General features: G+C 34.3%; 1 long non-coding RNA gene across 1 annotated transcript; it reads left to right on the forward strand.

The window, feature by feature from the left end:
* The first annotated feature begins 381 nt into the window (after positions 1 to 381).
* Positions 382 to 2787, forward strand: LOC123714342. The gene is made up of 4 exons (XR_006754297.1): positions 382 to 504; positions 1010 to 1098; positions 1257 to 1342; positions 2727 to 2787. It is a non-coding gene; the product is annotated as an uncharacterized LOC123714342 (long non-coding RNA).
* The last annotated feature ends 4582 nt before the right edge of the window (positions 2788 to 7369 follow it).

Below are 7369 nucleotides of genomic sequence, written 5' to 3' on the forward strand. Positions count from 1 at the left end.
AAAGTTCACAAAAGAGTGTGCAACTATACATTAAATATAATTCACCTATAAAATAAGTAATATTATGTTGACTTTTGTACATAATATTTCTTTCATTAACAGTCTTAGTGAACTAAATTGTTTTGACACTATTTTCGTGTGACGGAAGCACCACACTTGCACTTATTCACTACACTAATTCATTAACTCAAAAGGTTTAGTTCTCTTTAGACGTCTTGTTTCTGTCATATCAAGAAGTTGAAATGCCTAAGCATTATAATAATGTAAGTAAATATATAAATAAATAACTTAATAGTAACTCGTCATAATTCTTTGTTTAATTTCCAATAAAAAAATCGATTATCGTATTCATTCGTCCATACAGATGTAGATAACTGAGAATCGTGACTGTATTGAATATTTTGTATGTAAATACGAATGGAACACGTTGCATTGTCTAGACAGAATTTAATTTTACAATTTTAATCTGTACTGGTATGTGGACATTACTGGGTGTAAAACAAGGTATGGTAGCAAATCTTAGAGCACTTATTTCACCGGGATATTTATTCACATATCAAATCAGGTTTTTTTAGAATAGACAAAATAAATAATACAGTCAAAAAAAAAACAACTAAGGTCACAGTTGTTACAATAAAAATTAATAAACTTAAGTGGTAATGGGCACATGGCAAGACTTGCAGAAAAAGGACTAAACTGATACCCAAGGTACAGCAAACGAAAACGAAGAAGACAACTTACCAGATAGACATTTTGTGAGAGGTTTTTACGCCGGGCTTTGTCTTCTTTGCCGATTAGTAAGGATGTCTACCTACCTGTCTACTACCTGTATCTTACATTTCATAATAAACATATTTTTTTGGTGGATAGACCAAATTAAATAAATTGCAGGTGGTACATCGCAGAGAGGAATAACGGTATATACGGATGCCTTGGCCAAAACGGGCACACATACCTAATAGAATTGAAACGTGTTTCAATGTAAAAGTATCTGAATTAATTATTATAGTACCTTTGAAGAGATGGTTTTGAGGTCATTAGGGAATGCAAATCCAATGGTTTGTTTTTCCTCTGTAACTCGCAAACTGTCAAACTGCGGTAAGTCTCTTTGTACACATAATTAAAAATGAAAATTAATACTACAGAACTTTTGAACATAAACACTTCAAAGTACTGGGAATAAAATTAAATAACTTATATACTATATATAATACTTGTTCACTATTACATGTCGCCATAACTTATTTTTTATATAGCAAACGGGCAGGACGCTCAACTGATGTTAAGTGATACCATGAACTCACGTTGCCAGAAGGCTCGTGCGTTGGCCTTTTAGGAGTTGGTATGCACTTTTCTTTAGTTTTTATTACAATACTATGATAAACTACTCTTTGAAAAGCAGTTATTTGACCATTGCAAAATATTTCTAAACGGAATTATTTCGCTGATATGCAAAAGTTAACAATGTAGTAATAAGCATACTCTAACAAACAATATAAGTTATGAAATTTTTTCAAAAAGCCGCGAGCGGATCTGAAACTTTCAAAGCGTATCGTTTGTTACCAATTGTTTGAAACTATACGTGTTTGTTTTTTCAAAAGTATTCCTATGTCTGGCATTTTATATTTTCTCTTCTATTGATATGGAATGTTGGTAATGTTTATCTTTTTATATAATTACTAGTTTGCATGGCTGGAGATTTAAGACACAAGCTTTAAAGGTAGTAGCGCCACTGTTGTTTGTTGATAAAATATGTTGAGGTACCTAAATTTATTACAAAGCTTCTAGCTTTCCTATACACAATAATTAAATTGCCAGTAATTGATACTAATGAGATGTTTATTATTATTGTTTCCTCTTGTTTACGACTTGTTCTAATATTAGGTTCACACAGTATTACACGACTTAGACGCCAGTTTCACATGAAAATATTTGATAAATTCTTTTTAAAATATTTGCTGTCCTCTTGGAACAGGTATTTTTAATACATGTGTCCTTACTGGGACCTCATGGGACATTACGATCTAGCCAAACTTAAGACATAAAATAATATTTAACATAAGAAAGTGTCCAATAACACTTACAGTCACAATTAAGACAATCCTTTTCTTATTTGAACGATGTTGTCCTTTTAAATCTTCTAACTTAGCGCGTGGTGTCAAGAAGTCGAATAGCCTCGACATTCTCGTGATGGTGGAGCCTTTGTCCAGCAATCATTTTGATTATCGCACCGACGTCCTCTACATTAAGATCCCGATGGATGTCGTTATTGCGAATGTAACAGGGACCATTGTATCGTACTCTTGGAGTACGTGAAGACTATTCTTTGCCTATTTGTAGGTCTAACACATGCTAGGATTATAATATTATCCTCCACGTGCAAACAATTAATGAAAAGTATCCATTCAGTCGGGAACGGGCCACTGCAGAAGCATTTTTTACCTTTAAAAGTAAATTATATAAAATAAAAACTTTCTACCAATAAAAAACGAAATCTTTTGTTCAACGATCAAAGTATTGTAGCAGGTGCGTAACATCCATCGCTTACAAAAGCTGAAACATATTATTTTGATAAAAAAAAACACCTGTTGTTTTATTAAAGACACCAAAAACTATATTTAATAAAGAATATTGTGTTTTAAATATTTATTTATACTCACATATGTTTTTGTTGATTTTAAATTTTACTCATTAATTTTTATTAACTTTTGATTTGAATTTTTTAGATCCCGAAGAAGAGAATCCAATTCCTCACCTTGAACTATTTGATAGCGGTTTGAATTTCTGAGAGTTTCCAAAAATTTTAAAATATTAACTCAAACCTTACGTGTCAAATACAAATCAATAGTATATGTATATTTGTTGTGCAGTGTTGGCCTAGTGGCTTCAGCTTGCGACTCTCATCATTAATGTTCGATCCCCGGATGTGCACCAATAGACTTTCTGTCTATATGCGGAAAACATCATGAGGGAACAGGTTAGCCTGATCACCTACTTGACTATTAGATTGCCACAATGGTAAAGAAATCTGAGACCCAAACCTAAACAGGTTGTAGCGAAACTCATTTGAGTATATCCATTTATTGAATGAGGCTATAATCTATTAATGCGAGTAAACCTGCAGGGCACTTTTAGTGCAATGAATATATTATGTTCAGATAACACAAGAACAGCGTTTAATGACATCGTAGGATGATTAATTTAGTTCTTTGTTGTAACTAATTAAATTATCTAGAGCGGTGTAAATCACAGCAATTACGATAATTTATCTAAATGTAAGTTGTATGTTAAATGATTGTGAAATGTTCACATCTTTTAATCAAATAAATAAACAAATGCCATATTAGTAGTCTTAATAAGTTTTGTTAGTGTTTAACCCAAAGGCAGTACGGACATAGACTGTGCAATGAATTCTTTGTTTGTCCAGAGAAAACATCGAATCCGCAACTAATATTATGTATATGGTATTAAAAGGATTTTTTCTAACTGTTGTAATGTTTTCGTTTCGTTCGTTTTTTGTACTATTTAACTTATAACGAAATCTAAAATTTGTGTGCTAATAAGACACCAAGATTAAACCTTAGTGGTTTAGTGTTTCTGTACATATAGTTTTGATTAAGATATGAAAAATTTTAACAGTGAGTCACTAACAAGCTGTCAGTTAAGATCACGTGCACAGGCGCTAATTAAAGATTTTAGTTGATTAGTACCGGTGACCACAGAGCTGGCTATCCTTGCATATCTACAAAGTTACAAGCGAGGAAATTCTGCCAGTGTAAAAGGTGCACTGCCACAGAGATCGAATCGATTTTTAATTTGTTTTAATACTATTTATTTATTATTATGTAGGTTAAGAACGCTCCTTCCCTTGCCCTTCTCGCAGCCTGGGTTCGCCAAAGATCTGTGGAACTCCAACATCAACGATGGTCACAAGGTGCGGACTGCAGACAGTCCAAAATGGCTCTGCCAGCAGTCAACCGACAACTTACCAAACAACTTCTAAACTTGAATAGAAGTTGTTTGAATCAATCTAAAAACAATGATAGGGTCATTGTCTCCTTAACAAACATCTTTTTGTCCTAGGTGCGACAGACAGCCCCCTGTGCAGAGGCTGTTTCAGTGCAGAGGAACCAGTCACCTACATAGTCCTGGAATGTGAGGCTGTGGCTAAACAACGTGCAGAAATCCTCGGAATAGTGAGATCGCTTCGTGAAGGCTGCGAAGTACCCAGGAGGCTTCTGTGCTTTTGGAAGGACTAAGGATGGTTTAGTTAGCCAGGACTTTGCGCACAATGGAGCCTAAGTGCGAAAACTGAGTCCACATACATACGTAGGTTAAGAATATTGTAATTATAAGCACGTTACATTGCATATGGTTTGCGAAGTGATTTCGATCTATAAACAATTAACTCGAAGTTGTGATATTTAAAAAATACAGGTTGTATATATTTTTTATATAATATTACATTGAATTAATAAATTTAGCAATTGGTCATAATTATTTCCGGTACAACCAAGTGAAATAGACAATGCAGCAGGCGTCGGGGGAGGTCGCTAATCTGACAACGAATAGAGCCTGCGGCCAGCCTTATTAACAGACCTCTGTCACTCTTGCGAGTAACTTTCAATTAGAACATTCAGGATTACATTGCGCAACAAGCAATTACTATATCTTACCCGCTATCCACCGAAGGCTTTTGATTGTGTAGGAATATAAACAGCGAAACAACACGGGCAATGTATGGTACAAATTGCGTTATCGTGCATTAGTAGAATGTGTATCACAGTTATCTGAGGAATAGGCAATTAGATGAAGCTAAATTAGGGACTAGTTTTACGAGTAGCAAAATATTTGTAACTGTTTGTATTAAATAAGTTTATGTGAGACGTAATTTCCATATACACATTGTTATGCATTGTTTGTATCCTGTAAGGGATATCTTTTTCTGTTTTTTTGTTAATCGGTGGTGGATATGTATTGTATGTGGGACTCAACCCATCAAGATCTCTACTAATTAGAGACTGAGTGACCACAAAACCACTTCGACTAGTACAAGCCGTTCTCGCGTTATACCGGGGCCGCAACGGCATAATTGTTACGCTCGAGGCAGTTATAACAATCCTTCCATAGTTTAAATGTTAATTAATTCATGTTTTTCCTGTACATATGTATTGTAAATATAGCAGTGTTAATATAAATAATCGTTTAAAATAGTTTCTGAGCTTCCAATTGCGAAAAAACTTTTCAACTGCAAATTGCTTGTAACGGATATGCAATGACGCGGAGATTTTCCGAATCCAGACAATATATAATTGTGTCAGGTAGGTGAAATTATATTTGCTTTCACTTATCATCCAAGGCCGGGATATATCATCATGATATCTGTACTGATAATTAAGAGTTTCGTGTTTTGTTTGTATAATCTTCTCTGTCAATATCAAATCAAAATTTATTTAATATTGGTAACCATAAACACACATGAAAGTAAATATTTAACGAGAAAAAATATTTAAACATATTATAATTTACTACCAGTTCCCTAATCAAGCGTAGAACTGGTGACGGGCGAAAAGAACTGGCAAGAACGACCGCCCTCCCGAATCCTTCAGTCACTCCATTTCGGAAGCAACGCATAACTTCCTCCACTGTCTCTTGTCTTCAGCAAGCCTCTAAGCCTGGTAAATCCTGTAAGGGCCTTTACTTTATCGGTCCAGCGAGTAGGGGAGTAGTCTCAATAAGTTTTTAAAATGTCTGCGTTTGTAACAAAGTGTCCAAAGACGAGGCCTATAACCGTCTTAGTATTGACACGTTAGTTTAATCACAATCACGGTTAAAATACCAGACAGACAATAGGACTTCAAATTAACGTGATTGAATCTACTAAGTTACTTTGAAATATTTACACAAAAGTCAATTCTAAACGGTTTAACACAATTGAGTTAATTTATATATAAAGTTATCTTAAACTCTCTATAATAGTAGCTTAAATTTATCCTAAATTATACCTTTCTTGGAACGTCAAGAAGGAAGTTTGGATGATCAATATTTGACTTGACATTTCAATATTGACACAAATATTTATATTCGAATAAGTAAATAAATCGTTATATGATTGTATTAGCGGACTTACAAAAAATTATTTATTATTTTCATATAACGGGGCAAACGGACAGTAGGCTCATCTGATGTTAAGTGATACCGTCGCCCATGGACACTCTAAATGGCTCGCGAGTGAGTTGCGGGTCTTTTAAGATTTCGTACGCTCTTCTTGGTGGATCCTAAATCGAATTGATTCGGAAATACTTCAGTGAGCTTCTTGTTCATTCAATATAATCTAATTTTGTAGGATTTAAAAACTTTTAAAATGGAATTTTAAAACAATGACATTAATTTTACTTAAGTTTAATCTATGAATATTAGAATGAGTTCTAAAAACTAGATTTTAAAGTTTTGTCACTTATAAAAGGTTTAGCCGCACTGGGACAACCATCACGATGGAAACATGTTTATGTGTGTTTGATATATCAAATATTAAAGTTCTTCAGACCTCTTTGTGTGTGAAGACTTTTATCTTTAAATTTTTTTATACATAAATGAATTTGGCTTGAATGCAGGACCTTGAATATTCAAATCACCAGGCAATCATCAAAACCTATATCATTGGAAACTAGTAATGCAAGAACCTAATATAGTGGTTTCTGAATGTGGGCTATCATTCTGGATCGATATTTTCGATCCCCAGCTGTGAACCAATGGACTTTCTTCATATGTTCCCATTTAACATTCGCTCGAACGGTGAAGGCAAACATCGTAAGGAAACTGTCTTGCTTTAGATCCAAAAATTCGGAGTGTGTAAGACACAAGAGACAGATCACCTATAAGATAAAAGATCATAAAACTCTGAAACATGAGGCTCTGGCCTCAGATTTCTGTATCTGTTCGACCTAAAATGGTCTTAGCGCCACTGATTTATAATATTTTTTTTGTTCATTAAATTTTCTCGTCAATGAGTGTGTACGTGTCCGAATCGACGCTGTTACTGGCCAATCACAACCACTCGAAACACGTCAAAAATCATTGTCTACCGTTTAACGTCCTCCGCCGTTCTGTGTTTAGTCGCGGCAAAAACGCAGTGCGGTTAAGACGTCCTCTAATAAATAGAATGAAATGGCTTCAATGCGCTGAGCCAGACGTTGAGACTGTAATGGTTTCTGCGATGTTTATTTAAATGTGAGAGCATTCAAATGTACTTCCCTTTAAGGTGCTTCGGTCGATCAACGAGAAAATTGCTGATGCTTGTACAAAGTCTATCGATTGTGTTTCTTTGTATTTTATTGGTAAATAAATATGGTAGTTATTAAATGCGATA

The sequence above is a fragment of the Pieris brassicae genome, chromosome 9, assembly GCF_905147105.1.
Source record: "Pieris brassicae chromosome 9, ilPieBrab1.1, whole genome shotgun sequence".
NCBI classification, from domain to species: domain Eukaryota; kingdom Metazoa; phylum Arthropoda; class Insecta; order Lepidoptera; family Pieridae; genus Pieris; species Pieris brassicae.